At 52.9% G+C, this 21,586-nt stretch overlaps 3 long non-coding RNA genes across 3 annotated transcripts; 1 reads left to right on the top strand and 2 right to left on the bottom strand.

Annotated features, from left to right (window-relative positions):
- Positions 1–1,019: 1,019 nt before the first annotated feature.
- LOC121139231 lies at positions 1,020–14,518 on the bottom strand. Its single transcript, XR_005876084.1, has 2 exons — positions 13,283–14,518; positions 1,020–1,881 (listed from the first exon to the last, which is right to left on the bottom strand). It is a non-coding gene; the product is annotated as an uncharacterized LOC121139231 (long non-coding RNA).
- On the top strand, positions 4,873–11,892 carry LOC121139230. Its single transcript, XR_005876083.1, has 2 exons — positions 4,873–5,000; positions 9,794–11,892. It is a non-coding gene; the product is annotated as an uncharacterized LOC121139230 (long non-coding RNA).
- A 1,279-nt stretch (positions 14,519–15,797) lies between the features above and the next one.
- LOC121139229 lies at positions 15,798–20,562 on the bottom strand. The gene is made up of 2 exons (XR_005876082.1): positions 19,914–20,562; positions 15,798–19,716 (listed from the first exon to the last, which is right to left on the bottom strand). It is a non-coding gene; the product is annotated as an uncharacterized LOC121139229 (long non-coding RNA).
- Positions 20,563–21,586: the final 1,024 nt, after the last annotated feature.

Here is a 21,586-nt window from a genome sequence, read left to right as displayed (position 1 = left end):
AAGGTGTACCCCCCCCCAGGCTGCAGTGGCCAGCAAGTGTGCACTCTCCAGAAAGAAGGGGCCCGCTGCTGCCTCACTAGATCATCCTTAAGAAACTGAGACACCGGGGTGCCTCTCTACGGCCCCATAAATCCAGAGAGGAGGGGGCTGCGCTCCGAAAGCAGAGCCTTTTGAATCTAAATGGCCAATTTGGCCAATGAATCAATTTCACTGGGCTGAGGCAAGCACGGAGATGAAAGCAGTTTTTAAGACCCGTTTAAAGCAGCGAGAGCCTCTTTGTTCCTGCTTTCTTCATACTGACGCCCCCTAATATTTCATCTGTATTCATTTTTATGGCTTTCCAAATTATAGACGTCAGCTAAAAAACTGACAAAAGAGAGTACCAGAAGAGGAGGCAACAGCGGCCGGTGGAAAGAAAGGCCGAGCTACCCCACGGAGGTGAGGGCACCAGGGAGTGAGCGGGGCCCTCAGCCCACCCCTCTGGAGCCAAGCCCTGGTCTCCCCACATCCGAGCAGCAGCCTGAGGCCAGCCTGTTCTGACCGCAGGGCAGAGGGTCAGACAGATGTCCCTGCCAAGAGGAGCCCATGCTCTGGTAGGGGGAAGAGTACTGCCCCCTCCCCCTAAAGTACGTCTGACAAAGAAAGGTCTTGGGGTGCAGGGAGCCCAAAATGGGAAGGGCTAGAGAAATAGAGGGGTACCTCAGAATGGCCTGGTCTTCCTCACGCATTCTCCTCTTCCTTTCCGCCATGCCCAAGCTGTAAGCCGAGGTTACAATTGCACCCTTGGGGATCCGTCTTCTGACGGTTTGGAACAAGTCTGACCCAGCCAGCTGGAATGTAACTCTGGAATTGTCTCTGATGGACCAGGCACTGGCTGGGCAGTCCATGGCGTAAGGAGATCACGGGGGTCAAGACTTTGGGGCAAAACCCAGCAGGGCCAGTAGGAACATGTCAGCGTTTCCCTCCCGCTCTCCTCTGATGTCCTGTGGTGACAACACAACACAGATGACAAAGGCAGCTGCACTGCAATAAAACTTTATTTATAAGAAGTGAGCAGTGGGCCAGATTGAGCCACCAGCCAGGACCCTGCAATGTCCACACTGAGTGTTAGTGTGGCCCATTGCTTTTCTGTAACATCGGGTCCCAACCCCACTGCAGAGCAATGTCTGCCATCCCTCCGCTTTCCCTTTGGAGTTTTCCTATCTCCTGATTCTCCTCACACTTTCCCCCATTTTCTTTAAATGCTTGGACACAAACACATTTGTAACCGGAGTCTCCATGTCCTTAATGTCTACCTCTTCAGCCTCCTCTGTCATTTCTGGTGTGACCTGTCTCCTGTTTCTGGCCATGTCTTCTTACATCTTTGTCATCCGGTAACCTCGGTTGGGTGCTGGGCACTGCCCGGGACAGCACAGGGAGTTGGGCTCTGGATTGGCTTACGTTCCTTGGAAGAGTTTTGGCTTCGTCTGGCAGCAGCTACATCCACTGAAGGATGCTCATCTCTGGGGGATGCTTTGGGGGCCGCATCGCAGGCACAGGTTCATCTGTGAAGCCAGAACTCTGCTGAGCTCTGTGCTGAACTGGGCTCACTCTGAGCCCTCCGAGCCTGGCTGGGGGGACTCAGATGGTTGTGAGACCCTTGTTTCACAGTTCTGTGCTCTTTGCTCTTCCTCCAGGCCGCTCCTGGAGTCCCCCCTCCAGGGGACCCCGGCACTCAGGCAGATACCTGTGAAGTCCCCTGCACAAAGCACTCTTCTCTAGTATCCTCCTCTCCCAAGGCTAGCCACCTCAGCCTCTCAACCTTCGAGTCTGTCTCTCCTCCACTTAGCATGAGCGCTAAGTCACGTGGGCACCTCCTGCCGCAGAACAAAGAGTGGTCCCCTAAGGATGACGGGAGGGAGAGCTGATGAATTCTCATCTGGCCCCAGGGAAGCAGTGCCTCACCCAGTCCAACATCCGCTGTCCCACCACCTAGTCCCCAGCCTCCTGGACACTTCCCACAGGCCTGAGAGCCTCCCTTGGGGTTTCCTCTGGAGTGGGGGTCTCAGCCAGGCATGTTGCCACTCCGTGTCCCAGCGCGGCTACGTCTGTGCAGCTTTCCATTCGAGACAGAGAGCCAGTGGGGAGTCTTGACACGCTCAGTAAGGCCACCCGTCTCTCAGAGTCTAGGTGGGACAGCACAGGAACCGCTGCTTCACCACTGGCAAACACCCGTCCTCCCCCTGGTGACCTCACCCCGTCCCTGTTAGGAACCACTGCATTCGCAGCTCCCTGCTGCCCCCCCCAGCCCAGGCCTTCACCCCAAATCCAAACCCTGTTTTCTTTCCTCACTCCAGCCCACAGAAATGTGCCCTCTCCACAACTGACCACAGCCTGGCTGGCTGGGGCTAGTGTGTCTCCTGGGGACCCCAGGGTCAGACGGAAGCAAGAGGCGGGCCGGGAGCACCGCGAGTCACTCTGGACTCTTGGGAAAGGAAGGAAAGAGGGAAGAGGTGATTGGTCCTGGCAGCAGCTGCTCCTTTCTGCTAGCCGACGTCAGCCTGGAAGCCTCTGCCCATCCCTGGAGCTGCATACACCCGTGAACAACACAACGCGGTCCAGGCTGCCGACGGGGCTGGGATACAAATGGCCCTGCACACTGTGCCGCCATCATTCACGGAAGCACTCCGGCCTGCATCTCTGCCTGGCAGGAGCCACCCCCTCGCTCTGAGGCACAAGGTCTTAAACATTCCGTGGTCTTTAGTTTATTTCCGCCTGACCTCCCAGTTGCTGGGAAGGTGAGCCCATGTGTCCTCACTCGGGAGCTTCAGAGGGCTTGTGAGTGAGTTCACCCCTTGCAGCAAGGACATAACACACCACGTGGCCACACGGGGCTCGGTGATTGGACTATTCTCAACCAGGGCGGCTGCCTACTGCCTGCTCTGTGCCCACCCAGTTTCCTCCATATCTCGTGATGTCTGTGATCTGGTGTTTGGAGAGAGTAGGGCAAAGGCAATTTTAGCGCTGCAATAAGACCAGGAACATGACTCTCTGATGGTCTTAATGAGATTCTTTCTATCTCCTCTGACTGAGCCGGCAGACGGTAACCCCATGTATGAGGTCAAAATGAATGTCATTTGGTCTCCAGCAGAACCGAGTGCCGTCGCCACGGAGCTTGGCTAATCTGCCCCAGCATCCGACAGGAGTGATCAGAGGATACCTCACAGGAAATTGTTTTCCCTCCTTGTAACCATAGCAACAGACGAGAACAGCCCTGCTCAACTTTCCAGGATAGGCTTTGTCAACCTGTAACCAAACCTGGACGGCGAAAGCAGAGGCCAGGCTGGGCCAAAGGCTTCTCAAGGGCATCAGCATTTGAGGTTCCTCCCCTCTGTCCTGACCCATTGAACAAGAACAGTTGGCAACTTCCAGAGAGTGGAGTGGGTTATCAGGAGACAGCCTCATGGCACATTGCTGTGGGCTGTAGCATCTGCCTGGGAGGGTCTGACAGCAATTGTCATCACCCAGAACCTTTAAAAGCTCTGGAGTCAGGGACACACATCACTTACTAATGACACATAGCCCAGAATTGCAGAAATAACTGCTGAGAGAAATTAAGGGGCTCACTTGACAGAGAGGTGCCACACGCATGGGGGGGGGAGGCTTCCTGTGAGTTGCCTCAGAATTCCAGTGGGCTTTGGCTGGGTTGTCCTGTTTGTTCTAGAACATATTCAGAAACCATATTAGTCCATTTCCGTTTCTGTGACAAGACATCTGAGAAAAATAACCTCACAGAGAAAACGCTTGGTTGGTTTCCTTGCTCTAGGTCTGTGGCAGACTGTGGTGAGGGAAGCTGCTCGCTCGCCCCCAGGCAAACAAGCCGGAAGGGGGAGGGAGGCAGGACAAGGTACAACCGCCAAGGGCTTTGGAAATGTCCAAGTGGGTAAGTGCTTGCCCTGCAATCATGAAAGCGTGAATTCAGTGCCCAGAGCCTGTGTTTAAAGGGAAAGGCAGGCATGATGGCACAGGTTTGCACTCTGAGCAGTGGGGGTGGAGACAAGCAGGTCTCGGGCCGCACTGGCCAGCCCGTCTCACCTGACTTAATGAGTTCCAGGCTAGCGAGAGAACTCTCTCTCTCTCTGTCTCTCTGTCTGTCTGTCTCTCTCTCTCTTTGCTTCTCTCTCTCTCTCTCTCTCTCTCTCTCTCTCTCTCTCTCTCTCTCTCTCTCTCACACACACACACACACACACAGACAGAACACATGCCCCAGTGGCAATACTTCTAGCCTCCTTCAATCATGTCCACTTTCTACATTTCCCTACCCCTCCATAATGCCTCTGTCAAGAAGTAATCCACAGCCCCAGTGTGGTGGCACACACCTTTAGTTCCAGCACTCAGGAGGCAGAGGCAGGAAGATCTCTGTGAGTTTGAGACCAGCCTGGTCTACATAGCAAGTTCCAGGCCAGTGAAGGCTACATAGTGAGACCCTGTCTCAAAGTAGATAGATAGATAGATAGATAGATAGATAGATAGATAGATAGAAGATAGATGAATGGATAGATAGATGTTAGACGGATAGATACATAGGTAGATAGATGATAGATACATGGATGGGTGGATAGATAGATGGGTAAATAGATTTTAGATTGATGGATAGATACATAGATACATGATTGATAGATAGATAGATAGATGGATGCATGGATAGATGGATGAATAGATGGGTAGATAAATGTTAAATTGATGGATAGATACTTAGGTAGACAGACAGACAGACAGACAGAATGGATCCATTTATTAGGTCCAGTGCTCTCTGGAAACACCCTCAGACACACCCAGAGGAATGCTTTGTCAGTTTCACAGACATTTCTCAACCGTAGTCTGATCAATTAGGCAATGAAAATCACACCACCCAAGCCCTTTGGTCTCTGCCCCAGTACCCAGCTTCCAGCCCTCACTTGGCTTTGCTCGGGGCTCTTGGGTACGGACTGGAGTCAGCATGGCTGAAGCAGGTTTTGCAGGTGAGTTGCACAACCCCCTGTTGAGTCTAGGTTCGCCACCTGTAACCAGGAACCACACCGTGGTCACAGCACAGAATGGAGGCAGCGGGTCTGGGGACACCTTTACTAGCATTGAGCCACAGAGAGTTCAGCGAAGGACCGGGCCCCGCGATAGGCCGCTCCTACCAATCTTCCCAAGACACCCTTGGCCCCACACAAAATGCCAGCCAGCAGGTCCCTGGGCCCTCTACTGGGACACCACTCTCGGGCTTTTCCCTGACTGTCTTCTGACCTTCCACGGAGACAGGACCTCCTGTTGCCAAGCCCCCTGCAGCAGAGCTGGTCTCCTCGGGTCAGTTCACCCAGCTGCCGCCTCTCACCACACTCCATGTGTTGGGCCACCTTGGAGGGAGCCCACCAAAGGTGTGCAAGCAGCGTCTCAGTGGCGGACGAGGGGCCGAAAGGACACGGTATTGAGCTGGCACATGTCCCTTCCCCCCGTGCCCACACATGTCAGGGGTGCCCCTGACCTCTCACCCTGGCTCTGGGGTTGTCTATTGCCTGAGAAAGTTGCCCGGCCACAGGGCTGGTGCAGGTCTGCAACCCTGCCTCACTGCACCCCAGCCTAGGGACCGTCAGCCAGAGGAGCGGAGGACTGGCGTACAGGCAATTTTCTCCAGAAACAAATGGAGAGAAATTGCTCTAACAGGCGAACAGCCTCTGTTTCAAGCTAATTTCCACATAATAGAATCAAACTGCTTCCCTTTCCTCTCCGCTGTCTCCTCTGCATAATTTGACAAATTGCAAACGCGATTTGATTCAGGGATTGAACACAGGCTCAGATTCTTTTCAACAGTCATGGACAAAAGAGGGTAGAGAGAAGGCAGAGTCTCCTCAAAGTGCTGGTTGCTGCACTCCATAGGAGGTGACAGTGCAGGGACAGCCAATGTCACAGGTCCCAGAAGCTGCTCCACGACTCACTTGGGAAGGGGGGAGCGGCGGGGCCAGAAGCCAGGGGCTGGCCAAGCTCAACATTCCTCCACCACTCCCCACAGGCAAGCCATGCCATCTGGGAAGGGCCTCGGTCCAGGGATTTGATGTGCAATATGTCCTGGGGGCCTCGTGGGGGAAGGCTCCGAGTGTGCCTGGCACACCCAGCCTCACACCCAGCCAAAAGCAAGGCTTGTGCTTGCACTGCCGACTCAGTGACGTGGTGAGAAGCCAGGAGAGCAGCTGTCCCCCGTCCTGCCCACAAAGCTGCCAGACCCTCGCCTGTCTCCCAGCTCTCCAGTCACCCTCATCTTGCCACTTCTCATGTGGCTCCCAGAGCTATGTCAGCCATCCCTGACACCACACACTCTGGTTCTCTTCCTCACAGAGAGACATACAGACTAGTACATCCCACGTGAGCTTCTCAAAGTCCAGCACACAGTAGGTGCACATGCCTACATACACACACACACAGACTAGTACATCCCACCCGAGCTGCTCCCAGACCAGCACACAGTAGGTGCACATGCCTACACACACACACACACACAAACACACACACACACACTCAGAGACTAGTACATCCCACGTGAGCTTCTCCCAGTCCAGCACACAGTAGGTGCACATGCCTACACACACACACTCAGAGACTAGTACATCCCATGCGAGCTGCTCCCAGTCCAGCACACAGTAGGTGCACATGCCTACACACACACACACAAACACACACACACTCAGAGACTAGTACATCCCACACGAGCTTCTCCCAGTCCAGCACACAGTAGGTGCACATGCCTACACACACACAGACAGACAGATACACACACACACACACACACACAGGCATACATACAGATTAGTGCATCCCACATGAGCTTCTCCCAATACAGCACACAGTAGGTGCCCATGCTACAGCCTGCCTGGGAGCACTGAGACCCCCGTAGGCCTCCCTACCCTCAAGCTAGCATGCATGGGACACAACAGAAGAACTTGGATATTTCTGTCCACTAAAAGACTATTTTTAAGGAGAAATTGTTATTTCTGGCAGTACTTATTTTATAACTATACAAACGCTCCATGAAACCAGACTCGGCTGTAAGAAGTGTCCATCTCTTGTAGTGCTGTTCCCAAGTCTCTCTAGGTATCCCTGGCGTCTCATCAGATGTGCCTGTAAGCAAGTGGCCCCAGGGAGGGGCAGAGATCCCATCCACCCTATGACCCTGAGTTGTAGGGTTGGAACCAAAGCCTACCGCCCCTCTCGCAAAGAGAGACCTTTGGGGTAGCACAGCAAAGACAACTGGAGACTATGACTAAGGCACCCCTCAAAGAATGGACACTCAGAGAGCCACGAGGTCTTCCTGGGAGCTGAGGACCCTGAGGGAGAAAGGACAACAGAAACAAAAGAACAGAAGATAGAGGCAGAAGGCAGGGTCCTGAGAACAAACCCTAAATGGGGGAGCCAAGATGGTGGGCCAAGCGGACCTTGGGGGCCAGGCCGGGCCCAGGCGAGGAAGGGCATCTGGGATGCCCCTGGAAATTCTGGAGACTAGTGTATGCATATGCAATGCAAACTAACTAAATACCAGCTGGATAGACAGACTTAAGGAGGTGAGTCTGTTGGCAAAACATCCACTGTGTTTCAAAGCCAAAAATATGTGCTTTAGGGACAACGTGCGGTCTGTGACAAGTTGGCCCCACAAGGCGACGGATGGAGAGCCAACTTGTGGCTTGTGTTCAATCCATCAGTCGGTGGTCAGTCTACACATGCCCGAGGCCCAGCGGGGAAAGGCCTGGCAGCCAAGGGAGGTGGGAGCCACCTGTCCTCTGACCCTCCTCTGGAGGACGGGGAGACGAGGAGAATTCTGGTAAAGGTAGGCAGGGAGAGACCGTGAAGGTACGCCATGTAGAACCTGGGAAGATAGGATTGCCAGGCATTCTCTGGTAGGATGAGGCCATGTAGAAATACTTAGGTTAATAGAAATGATTTAATAAATAAGACAGAGCTAGCCAATAAGAAGCCCTAGACATCGGCCAACAGTTCAATAATTAATATAAGTCTCTGTGTGTTTATTTGGGGCCAGGCAGCTGCGGGACCAGCAGGGACAAGAAACCCCAGCAGCGACAGAGCTAGCCAATAAGAAGCCCTAGACATCGGCCAACAGTTCAATAATTAATATAAGTCTCTGTGTGTTTATTTGGGGCCAGGCAGCTGCGGGACCAGCAGGGACAAGAAACCCCAGCAGCACACGCCTAAGCAAGAATTGGAGGCTTGGGTTTCTCTAAAACAGCCCCAAGGCTCTGAAGGGGGCGGGCGCTTCCGTGGGCAGACTCACAGCTCTGAGGGTCCCTCGAGCTTCCTGCTTTCCCAGTGGTTACCAGAATACTCCAGGAACCAGCACCCAGACATGCCAGCTATTTCTTAAAGTTAGGCGGGGAAAGATGGGTCCCCACTGCAGACAAGGGTTAATTTAGTCATGTAGTAGCTGGTGGCAGCCGCATACATGATTTTTTTTTCAATAAGAACATGTCACATCTTCTGCTCTGCGTATAGACGGCTGTGCACAGGCCAGCTGGATGGGAGCTGCTGGCCCGCTGCCGGATGCCAGCTTGCACCCTAACGCCAGGCAGGAGTCGCCGGTCGCTACCTCAAAGTGCTGTACCCTGACATTTCTTAAGAGCACCCACACTCGCACTCCTCAGGAATCTGAACAGCCTGTCGTGAACACTAGAGCTGAGGCAGGCACTCTGGCTGGGGTTCAGTGGACGCTGTCACAGTCAGACTCCTTCATGAGCTGGGGTCCAGTAAAGAGAAATGGGAGTTTGTCACCAGGGGCAAACTCCAGCCGAGGCCTAGAGGGAGTCCACTGTCAGCAGGGTAGCTGTGGCACTCAGCTGGAGGCTGACGAGGGCGCTCCCGTGAAGTGACGTTCACATAAGAACTCAAAGGACACCAGCCCGAGGAAGACGCAGGAAGCCAGGCGTGGGGCACTGGGAAGGCATGCTGGAAACCGAGGAGGGAGGAGCTTGGTGAGCTGCAGGGAGATGGCCAGTGGAGTGGAGCCCGAGACAAGAGAGCACGGGAGCGCACAAGGCTGGACCACCCAGATCCCGCCACGGCGCTGGACTGGCAGGTTTTTAGTAGAAGAGATGCACGCCCGCATGTGTTTTAAGAAGCCGTTTCAAGGCCGTGCGCTCATCAAAGATGAGCAAGCCACGGCTCAGCCAGGAGGGGAAGGAAACCGGATCTCCTGCAAGGCAGAGCTAGGCACCATGGCACAGGGAGAGGCGGAACGCAGGGGTGATTCTGTGGCTCTCCCACGTGACGCAGGGCCTGCAACCTGCATGGACCCTGGGACAGGGAAGCGCAGGTGGGGTGTGGCGGGCAGGTCAGAGCCAGGCAGCCACCTGTCCAACCTCTGCCCACCTTTTACATCGTCTTCCACTTGGAGATGGTGATGTAATTACACCCTTTCCCTTTCCTCCCTTGCTCCTTTTCAAATTCACGCTGCTTTTTTATTAGTTGTTGTTACGTAATATGTGTGGGTGTGCATACATACACATGTGTGTGGATATATATGTGCATTTGATGTATTCAGATACCTAAATATGTATACATATGTAACATATATATACATGTGTGTGTGTGTGTGTATACATACGTAAGTACGCTGCTCAGTTTGCATGTATGTTTTCAGGGATGACCATTTGGTACTGGATAACCAACAGGTATGTTCTTCCCCAGGGAGTCCTTGGAGGCGAATCTGTTTTGTTTAAAACAGTGTAACTCCTAACTATACTCTAAATATTTGTCCTTAAACCCACAGGTACGTGTAGTCCTTACCCTGCATCAAGGAAACTTCTCTTTGCAACAGATGGAGAAACGCAGAGTTGTGGGTCCCCCGTCCCAACGGATTCATTTATGAACCTGGCACCTAGGGCTCAGGAGTCACTGTAGAAGAGGCGGGGCCAGAAAGGTGGAAAGATCTAGAGGCCCAGGGAGTTGCTGTGCGACTGTCTCCCAAGAATGTCAGCAGCTACACCCGTAAAGTCTCACTAGCATGACTGCCCAACCGGGAAGGAGCCGGACAAGGACAAGGGACTTGGGAACGCAGATGGAGAGGAAGTCCCCAGAGGCCTAAACCCCACACAGAAAGAACCGCAGGTGCTTTTTAAAGGCGCTCTAGCATACATACACAAGGCAAGACAAAAGAGATACAAGGCAGACCCCAGCATCTTGGCTGCAATCCTCCCTCGTCCTCCAGGGAAACTGACTGTGCCCTGTGTTCTTTGCTCTTGTGTATAGGACTTGGTAGAGTTAGGACGTAGCTGTGTTCAACGGCTCCCTTCCAGGGGGATTCTCTGCACAGGTATTGGGTGGGACAGGTGTCCCCTTTTCCAAGTGAGGGCCTGGGCAGTCCCCCACAATCCTGCTCTGACTGGGGGGGCTGGGTTCCAGGGTCACTTGACGTTATAAGCACAGCCCCATTTGGACAGTAGAATTCCTGGTCCCTTCTGGGAACCAAGCAGAGAGCCTGCAGGGGATAAACAACCCCCTACCTCAGGGAACCGCTGCCCCACACCACCTCTTGTGAGAAGGGCTGCTGTTTCCTCAGCTCTGAGGCCTGGCTCTCAGAAGCCTTCTCTTCCCTTTCCTGCTTTCTCTTCCTCTTCCCCTCCTCACCTACGCTCCTTCTGCCACCTCTCTCTGAATCTATTCTTCCTCTGGTCTACATTGTAGCCCCTGCATGGCCTACCCCACATGGCCACATGGGATGTGGGATCCTCCATAACCAGCCCTGGCTTGGGGAGATGCAGCAGGTCCCAGTGCCTTGGTTTGGCCCCCGAGCCCATCTGTACCTGGATGTGAGAGCAGCCTCCCATCGCCACCCAGAGGCACAGGCCCACACCCCCAACCTCACCTCTCACCGCTCCTGCATCCTGGGGTGGGACTGGGGAGCAGGGCAGATGGACACGACATGGGGATGGACGGGACAGCTCTTTACAGCCTGAGACCACTTATACTTTCTTTGGAAAATCCATACATGCTCTGTTTGCAACCCTCCATGGCTGTCTCAGGGATACATGATCTCAGCGTTTCCTTCAAAGCGGCCTTCAGGGCGGCACATGCTGTACCTAGAGCCCCGAGACCCCTTAAAGCCCATCCCGCAAGCTTCTCCCAGGCTGGGCTTGCTTCTGAGCCTCCCCGCACCGGGCCTCTCCTGTGGGGCTCTCTCCCCACTGCTCCCTCTTCGCAGGCCTCTCTTGGTGAGACCGTGCCCCCCCCCCAGCCTGCTTCACACTCCCCGATGTCCCTCTACTGATGGTTTAGTCACTGTGGTCCATTTGTTATGGCCAGTGAACCCATGTTGGTGTATTTTTAACGGGAGCCCAAGTCTTACTCAGATTCCCTAGTCTTTCTCTGGCGTCTGCTGTCTGTTCTAGGATTCTAACCAGGACCCCAGTGACCACGCATCACCCAGTGCATCAGGCTCCTCTTCCCCCTTGCTTTCGATGACCCCAACAGTTTGGAGGACTGTTGCTCAGTGGGAGGGCTGGGGTGTCGACGATGACCCTCCTTTTGGACTTCTCTGATGTTTTTGTTGTGATTAAACTGGTTTGTGGTTTTAGGAAGATCATTGGGCAAAATGCGACTCTCCCTGCACCAAATCAAGGGCAGATGTTGTCCACAGGCCCTGGTCTTAGTCACCTATTGAGGCCCTGCCTTACGATTTCTTCCCTCCATTAGGCTCCTGGGGAGGAGGACATGGGCTCAGAGGATATGCAGAGGCCATCGGGATGTCTTCTGCGCGGGAAGCTCTTCTTGCCTTCCTTGTTTATTTACTTATTTATCTAATCACTGGTTTATATTGTGGTAGATTCATAGATATTAATTTTATGCTTTAGATTAAAATCTGTGAGTGTATTTTATTGCTGCAGTTGCAGCTCTGTTCATAGGAGTGCTGCAAGTTTGTCCCTGTGTCCCTCAGACATCATGTGTGAATGCGTGTGTGTGTACATGTATGTGCATGAGTGTGTGCATGTGTGTGCATAAGCATGTGCATGTGTGTAAAGTGCATGTGTGTGTGCCTGTGTATGTGTTTGTACATTTGTGTGCATGAGCATGTGCTGTTGTGTGTACAAGTACATGTGTGTGCATGTGTGTGCGTGCACGTGTGCACACATGCACATGCCCAGGGAAAGTGGTTTGATGCACGAGGTGTTTCCAGAGAAGGCAGCCTCAAGGGGAGCCATTGTCACTCCCTGTGAGACAGATGCTCCCAGTACCTGTCCTGCCACCCTCCAGTGTTACACACACCCTCCAGTGTCTGGTGTTACACACACCCTCCAGTGTCTGGTGTTACACAACCCTCCAGTGCCTGGCGTTACACACACCCTCCAGTGTCTGGTGTTACACAACCCTCCAGTGTCTGGTGTTACACACACCCTCCAGTGTCTGGTGTTACACAACCCTCCAGTGTCTGGTGTTACACACACCCTCCAGTGTCTGGTGTTACACACACCCTCCAGTGTCTGGTGTTACACAACCCTCCAGTGCCTGGTGTTACACAACCCTCCAGTGCCTGGCGTTACACACACCCTCCAGTGCCTGGTGTTACACAACCCTCCAGTGTCTGGTGTTACACAACCCTCCAGTGCCTGGGTGTCTGGTGTTACACACACCCTCCAGTGTCTGGTGTTACACACACCCTCCAGTGTCTGGTGTTACACAACCCTCCAGTGCCTGGTGTTACACAACCCTCCAGTGCCTGGCGTTACACACACCCTCCAGTGTCTGGTGTTACACAACCCTCCAGTGTCTGGTGTTACACAACCCTCCAGTGCCTGGGTGTCTGGTGTTACACACACCCTCCAGTGTCTGGTGTTACACAACCCTCCAGTGTCTGGTGTTACACACACCCTCCAGTGTCTGGTGTTACACACACCCTCCAGTGTCTGGTGTTACACACACCTGTGAACACACACCTGTGAACACACACCTGTGAACACACACACTAGTGCCTGGTGTTACACACACCTGTGAACACACACACCTGTGAACACACACCTGTGAACACACACCTGTGAACACACACACCTGTGAACACACACACTAGTGCCTCTGCATGTCTGTTGATTGTGCTGTTCTTCCATGACTCAGCTGCTACCTCAGGGCCTGGAGGCGGCTGTGGGGTTACCTACCCCAACTGGACACCCTCGGGGTCTCCCTGCCTCTGCTCTGAAGGAGCCTCGGGAGTTCCTGGGGTCCCCACTTGTCTTCCCGTGCTGACTTGGGTGGCCTGACCGAGCCTCACCTTACATCCTCCAGCAGGCAGGTGACCTGGGAGTGTCTTTCTACGAGGCTTCTCTTCTGAGTCTGGGCTCCTCAGTCAGCCTTGGATGAGCAGGCCTGGCACTCCTGCTGGTGGCCAGCGTGGCAGGGTCCCCACCTAGACGAATCAGACTGGCAGAAGAGCTGTTCCCACAACGAAGGCAGACTGCACTCCCACATCATCCACAGAAACACTCAAATAGCTTCAAGCTGTTGGTTCAGACGGCAGCGGGATCCCCAAAACAAACAAACACGGGCTTGAAAGGCTGTTAGCATGCTCCCACACAGATCCTCCTCCCAGCTGAGGCAGATAGACATACCATGTGGAGACGGGGCCGACGGTTCCTCGGGCTCCTGGGGCGGCCTGGATGATACCACTGCCTTCAGGAGGCTCTGCCCAGCAGCAGCTTGCCCTCTTCACCCGTCTTCTCACCCGACTCCAAGAAGGAGACGGCCCAGGGAGGCTGCACCAGTAGCTGAGCTACCCCAGAGACACCTGGAAGGACCAGTGCTCAGGACACAGAAGGGCGGGCTGTGGAACAGGCCGCTCTGGGCGGCTTTACAAGGGACATTCAATCATCTATTGCCTTCCGTTTCTGGAAGTCAGGGTCCCAAACCAGGTACGTGTGGGTGAGAGCACGCTCCCTCTAGAGCCGCTGGAGAGGACCCTTCTCTGCCTCTTCCGCTGCCATAAGTATGTCCCTTCAATGAGCTGCCTACACTGCCTGATGCCAGGTGTAGCAATCCCCACCCCCGTTAAAGGCTAGTAGGTCACAGAGGCCAGACCACTAGCTATGAGTCTCCAGACCAGGCACTGCCCTGTGGCTCCCATCTGTCCTGGGATCCACAGGGGATTCTGCACTTAGCTCATGATAATGGCGGAATGCACACTTGGTTAGGACAGTGGGAGGATTAAGTGAGGCAGCCACTGATCAAGGGACAAGGGCCCATGTCCCCAAGGAGTACCGAACGAGACTCCCAGGGTTTACTGGGCATACTGGGTACCCTGGCTTCTTAGCCTGAGCTGAGTTCACCTTCTGTCTTCCTCCATGACTCTCAACCAAAATCCAAATGGGAACTTCATTGTCAAGGAGAGGCAGACAGGTGTTTTACAATGTCCGTGGCTATTAGTTTTGAATGCCATCTTGCCACAATGCAGAAATATTTGGAGAAAATAACGGTTGGTCTTCAGTCATGTCTTGATTATTAATTGACGTAGGGAGACCTACCTCCCCCAGCCCCCACCCCACCCCCGGCCGCCAATTTGGGCAGCGCCATTCCCTAGGCAGAAGGTCCTGAATACAACTGGAGAAAAGCAGGAGCAAACATGGCGCATTCCTTTTCTCTGCTCTTGACTGGATCTGATGTGATGAGCTGCGGGAGTCCCTGCCTCGACTTCTGGAAACAATAATCAGCAGCTTGGAACTGCAAGCCAAATAAGCCCTTTCCTCCCTGTGCTGCTTCTGGTCAGGACATGTTTATCACTGCAACAGAAATGGAACCAGAACCATGTCACATAAGATGACAGCTGTGAGCTATGGAGATGTCCCAAATTCAGGAAACCCGTGGGATGGTGAGAACAAAGGAGCTCATACCCCAGGAGCCAGGGAGGTAATTTTGGTCCTGCTAGTGAAGGGTGCCGCTTAGCAGAACCTGAGTGGGAGGAAGGGCTGCTCTGTGTCCCCATCACTCCTTCCCCAGGACTCACCACGAGGAGACCCATCCACACGGAGACCTGTGGGAGGATCCACAAGAGTTCTCTCTGCAGGCAGCCAAGAAGCCCCAGGAAACCTGACCGCACAGGAGAACAGGGAATCTGGGTGGTCCTTTGCTTCAGACACATTCCTCCAACAGGAGGCATCCATCAGCCATGCAAGAGCCCAGGGACCAGGAGGAGGGGCAGGCAGCAGACGGCTTCCGCGGGGCAAAGTTCAGCGTGAGCAGTCACGGAGACCCAACAGAGCTGCTGAAGGAGGGGCATGACAGGGCAGATGCTAGCAGCCACCCCAACTAGGTGTGCCTCTTAAGCTCAAGTCCATGGGTGAGACCAAGGCAGCCACAGACAGGCTCTGCGGTGGTCACTCCACCGCAGGGGCTCATGGGCAGGCTACAGACCCTTCTTAAATATCCAAAGACAGGATTAGAAAGAGCCAAGGGCAAAGACCTAAAACATGGTAACCAGGGATTTACTATCCAATAAACCTATCTTGAAGTATAAAGAAAACAATTCTCAGCACACTGAGCGGGTATTCGGGCTGCCCCTACGTCGATGCTCATAGCGCACCCCTCCTCTCAGAAGTCCTCTGTTCTCAGAGGGGAAGAGGGCTTCAAGGATGAGAGGAACAGACGAAATGTGAATATGGATGGCACGCTGGACGAGGGCATTCTGTGAGCAAGGGAGGTGCACGCCCTGTCGAGAGACAACCCCGTTCTCAGAACACACCTGCCAAAGCAGACGGCATCAAACAACAAGCAGACCCAAGAAAAGCCAACAGGGCTACTTTTTGCTTTGTTACTTGTTGTGGCTTCTTGTTACAATTAAAATTGTTACCAGTTATTAAAAAAAAAACAAAGGAAGCAAATGTTCCAGAATGTTCCAGATTGGATGACAAATGGTTGGGTCTGCCAGCCTGTGAGCTCCTAGTCAATTACAGAGACAACAGACCTCACAGACACAGAAACACAGTAGCGCCAGGGGCTGGGCTCTGAGCCCATCTCGCTGTGAAACTGGGCCCAGGTAGCAGAAGAAACCAAGTGAGGTGTAAGAGTTAAAGCTATAAGCACTGATAATATGTAAAGTCAAATTAAATTAGCAAAATTAGGAAAAGTAGAGAGATTCGTGTGTGGTTGTTCCTCACTGTCAACTCGCCCCGGTTTGGAGCCACCCAGGAGACACACCTGCAGAAGGGGTTTTCTGAGAGGTTTAACTGAGACCACCCTGAATGTAGGCAGCGCCATCCCACAGGCTAAGGTGTCAGATTAGGTGAAAACAAAAACAAGGAGCCCAGCTGAATATCTTTCTCCTTTCTCTACTTATTGGTCAGCATGGCATCCGCCAAGCCACTCCCATCATGCCTTCCTCACCGTGGTGGGCTTCATCCCTCTAAACTGTGAGCCAAAATGAGCTCTTCCTCCCTTAAGTTGCTTTTTGTCAAGTATTTAATCACAGGAAAGGTAGCTAACACAGTTTGGAATTTAAAAAAATAACTCATAGGGACTGGAGAGATGGATTGCTCAGTGGTTAAGAGCACTGTGTGCTCTCACTGGCTGCTCTTCCAGAGGACCAGAGTTCCATTCCCAGCACCCACATGGTAGCCCGAAACAGCCTGTAACTCCAGTTCCAGGGGATCCAACCCCCCCCAGGGCACCAGACATAAAAATAGTGCATATAATTGGAGGCAGAACACCCGCACACACGATAATAACAATGATAATAATATTTAAATAACGTTTCTGGAATAGTTGAGTGCACACAGCGCAATGAGACCTTCACAGTGGCTTCCAGCTGTCTTCACAGTTCCTCAAGCAATGATGGTATGTGGATTATTGTTAGACTCAAACACGTGACATGGGATGCTTTGTCTAACACATCATGGTCTGATGCCACTACAGTCAAGTCCTCTCTCGTCTCTACCTGTCTCTCCAGTTTGACTGTGCCATTGCAGCAGGCATTAATTAGCACTAAGGGTCTCCAGCATTATCTGACTTCAGGTCACCCTTGTCAAGTTCTTGCTCATCTTGCAGTCAGTTGTGTCTCTACTGAAGTCTGTTTCTCTTCCCCAGAGACCGACAGAACGAAGACCCAGGCACCAGGTGCATCACTGATGTGGGGATGGCCCACATAGAGACCCCTAGACAGAGTAGAGACTCCAGTCTGCACAGCCACATGCACGGGTGTGGGCGGTGCTCTGTGTGCAGCCACGCCCACCTACGTTGTGATGATTAGCCTTGACTGTCAACTTGATGGGATCTGGACTCACCTCAGAGGTGCACCACTGGGTGCATCACGAGATGCCTTCTGGAGGGGGTAAACTGAGGGAGAAAAGGCTGTCCTTGGAGTGAGTGACACCTTCCTGCAGGTAGCCCAGATATGAAGAGGTCTGAGGAACAAACAGTGTTTTCTGTCTGTCTTTATCGCTTTGTGGAATAAAGTGTGTCAATCATTGCCACTGCTGCCAAACTCTACAGCCTTCAGACCTGAACTAAAGAACAGCACGTGACTCCCCAGACAACCCCTGACACCCCACCACAATGGTGGTGGTCATTATTGGACTACATAGCTCGTCTCATGCCAGGCAATATGATAAATTCCCTTTGTGACACATGTTGTTCCTCTGAAGTTCTTACACATATTGTGACAAACACAAGTCCAAAACATTGACGTTCCAGCCAATTCCCCGCCTCCCAGATCTCTGTGTCTCCTCCTCTCGCCTGCCTCAATTCTCCCTGAGAAGCCAGACTCTTCACCTGCACAGACCACTCCATCCTTCAACTTGCGTGTGGCCTGGTGTCCCTGGAATCCTGGCCCTGTGTAAGCACATAACCACCCAACCTCCAAGGTCGGTGTGTGGTTTCTCTTGCCTTTAGACTCCACCTACTCCCCAAGTGACCTGGGCAGTCCCTGCTCTGCCTCTCCATAAATCCATCCCACTCATAAATGAGCAATGGCATTAGATGCATTTCTAGGCCTACCTAGGGCTCCTGGCCTCCTAAGTAATGGGCATTTTCCCCTTTTTTATATAGTGTCATGTGTGTTGCTGTTTTTCCTGCATGTGTGTCTGCATCATGGTGCCTGACAGAAGATAGCTTTGCATCCACTAGAACTGGAGTTGCAGACAGTTGTGAGCTGCCATGTGGGTGCTGAGAATCAAACCTGGGTCCTCCGGGAGAGCAGCCAGTACTCTTAACCACTGAGAAATCTTCCCAGTCCCCTAAGCAATGCTTTAGCTTGTACTGAATAGTCACACGGGCCACAGAGGCCTGTGCATTTTGTTCCGTATGCTTCCAGAGGCACAGAACAGCTTCATCTGGTGGGCTCTTCGTTCATCTCTCGCTCCTGCTTCGTACAGTTCAAATTTGAAACTCCCCCGCAGTCTTGTGTTTCGAATGCCAGCTGCCCAGCCGCTGGAACTGTTTGGAGAGACTACGGAAAGTTTACGAGGTGGGACCTGGCTGTCAGAAGTAGACCGCTGGGGTAGCCTTTGAAGGTGGTCCCTGCTTGTCATCCCAGCTCCGAGTTTTCCACTTCCTGGTCTGCCATGACTCCAGGGACTCCTCTGCACACTCCAGCACCAAGATCTCTGTTGTACCCTCCTGCCGTAATGGACCCCGACCCAAGTACAAGTTGTGTCTGCCAGCCATCTTGTCAGAGAGAAAAGCAAACACTCTTTGTTTCCAGGAAGCCTCTGGTCTCCTTTCTGTGTGTGATTTTACCTTTTCAGAAAGACAAAGTTGGAGTCTTTAAGAAAGTGTTTTCTTCTTGTGTGTGCCACGGTGTGCGTGCAGAGGTCCAAGGACAATCCGGTTCCTTCCTTCCACCTATAGCTGAGTTCTGGGGCTTGAACTCAGGTCTCCAGTCTTGACGAGCCACCTCAGGAGCGCAGAAAGACACACTCAGAATGATCCAGTAGGCAGCCTCTGCACACGGAGGCTCTGCTGTGCCTTACTGTGCCTTTCTGTGCCTCGGGGACTGGCGTTCCCGTGGCTGGGCGCTTCCTCTAAGAATGCACGGATGTTTACCTCCGCACCTGCTGGCAGCTGAGGCTGCTTCCTGTTCGGGTGATTGTGAAGAAAGCTGGGGTAAACATTCATGAGCAGCCTTTTGTGTTGACACACATTTTCAAATCAATTGGATGAACACCAAAGAGCACAATTGCTCGGTCTTATGGTGGGAGAGTGTGTACCGTGTAAGGAAATGCCAAACTACTTCCCATCGTGGCTATGTCATCCTGCATGCCACCAGCCATGCCCAGTGACACATGCTCACTAGCGTTTGGTGCTGGCAGTTCTGTGAAGTTTTTGTTTTGGTTGGGTTTTTCTTTTCCTTGTAATCTGTGTGTGGCGGCATCTCCGTGTTTAAATTTGCAATTCCATCGTAACAAATGGCTTTGAATGTCTTCTCACGCCATCTGTCCATCTGCGGCGGTGAGCCGTCTCTCCAGATCTCTTCCCATTGTTAATCAGGGTGTTTGTTTTCTGATTGCTTAGCGCTGGGGTTTCTTTGTAGACTTTTTATGAACACCACATGAGAGGTTGAAGACACACAATGGACATGTATAAAAACACTCTAACCCACAGCCCTCAGCAGCCTGGAAAACAGACCTCTATCCTCCCGGCCCAGCCCAGGAAGCCTGCTTTTGTGTGCTGGGCTTTCAGGAAGTCAGGTCAGCTGCAGCTCAGGAAGTCGTGCAATGAACTCTGTAAGTACAGACAGCAGGACACGATTACACGAAAGCTTCCATGACCTTGTTCCCTACTTCCCACCTAGAATCGGGGACCAGCCAGGGAAAGCTGAATGCGACTCCTAGCCTTCCCACAGGGGACCTATCCCAGAGCCTGGCTGCATGCAGCCCAGACCAACAGCCCACCAGGGGCATCTCCAGCCATGACATTACCTGCCCTCACTTCTCAACAGTGACTTCAAGAGCTGACGTGCACCCCCAGTGGTCAACCCAGGCAGCGCACCCTTGTCTGCCCAATCCTTGTTCTCCACAGTGCCTTCCAGGAGCATGACCACATTATTCAAAGCCCATTTTCCTTCAAGGCTCAAGCTTTGGGGGAAGCCCTGGGTCAGCAACTGCATAGTTGTCTGTGCACAGCTTGTTGCTGGATCTGTTTTACTTCTGGCTCAGTGGCCTCCCTGCTCTGCATCTTGCATTTGCGTAGGGGCTGGGTCTGGGTCAGACGCTTCCCTCTCAGTCAGCCCTGGAGCGGGATGCTCTGTTGGGTCTTGGTTGCAGCAGTCTCACTTGGAATGAGGCCATGCCCAGGAGCACAGATACCCGGGGTGGGTCCTTGGGTCACAGCTTCAGGGGCAGGGCGGCTGTCCTTCCCTGGGGTCATTGCATACAGAAGAGCAGGAGTCCGGTGACCACAGCCGACAGGAGCATCAGAGCTATTCTCCTGTTCTGAAATCAGACAGAGCCAGGGACTATGGACAACACAGCTTACCAGGGCATCTTCAGGACTGTTCTCACATGGGAGGAACTGTAGCTCTGAGGACAGGTGGCATGGCCTGCACCTGTAGAGCCTCATGGGAAGAGGGGTGCCACTGACATCACATGAGTACAAGCCAACATACTGTTGAGCATGTAGCCACGCAGAGGAAACACACACACGCACATGCACACACACACACACACACACACACACACACATGCACACACAAGCCTTGTACACCTGTGAGAGGAAGAATCAGTCAAACACTGCTAACAGCGCTGAGGGCAGGAGGCCTGGCTTGCAGGAACTACTTTAAGCACCACAGAACAGGACGAATGCCTCATGGGTACCGTTGCCTTTGGTTGTCCGGGGACCACTCATGACTGGCTTAGATCCGCCTTTATCCAGGACCACCGGTCACTGTGAGTCTCCTGCCAGGGACAGGTGGAAATGCATTTTATCACCAAATGCAAGAAATCCCCTTGGCAGCACGGACCTGTTCCGTCCCTGAAAGCCTTCTAAAGTGGTCACGCTTTACTACACAGTACTAACACACACAAAAGAATGTTGAGAAACAGCTGACCTGAACAAGGGGGAGCTCATAGACCCCAGACTGACAGCTGGAAAACCAGCATAGGACCAACACCTGAACGTGGGTGTCAGTTAGGAGGGCTGGTTAATCTATGGGGCCTTTGGTAGTGGATCAGTATTTATCCCTCGTACACGAATTGACTTTGGGAGCCCATTCCAGATAGAGGGATACTCTCTCAGCCTAGACACACGAGGAGGAAGGCCTAGGCCCTGCTCCAAATGATATGACAGACTTTGAAGATCCCCCATGGAAGGCCTCACCCTCCCTGGGGAGTAGAAAGGAGATGGGATAGGGGATCGGTGGGAGGGCAGGGGAGGAGGGGAGGGGACTGGGATTGACATGTAAAAGAAGCTGGTTTCTAATTTAAATAAATAAAAAAACGTAAGAAAGAATGTCACAATACACATGAAAGTTAAGAACACAGTAGTAAGCCCCCAGGAAACAAGACCCAACTTGAAAATCAATCGCAGCCACCCCCTTGGTCCTGCCTGCATCTCAGGCCTCTCCATGTGCACTGGGTTTGGTTTGTGGCACTAA

This window comes from Mesocricetus auratus, unplaced genomic scaffold (genome assembly GCF_017639785.1).
Source record: "Mesocricetus auratus isolate SY011 unplaced genomic scaffold, BCM_Maur_2.0 Super-Scaffold_15014, whole genome shotgun sequence".
Lineage (NCBI taxonomy): Eukaryota > Metazoa > Chordata > Mammalia > Rodentia > Cricetidae > Mesocricetus > Mesocricetus auratus.
The sequence above is the reverse complement of the archived record's forward strand: the minus strand, read 5'-3'. Positions and strand labels throughout refer to the sequence as shown.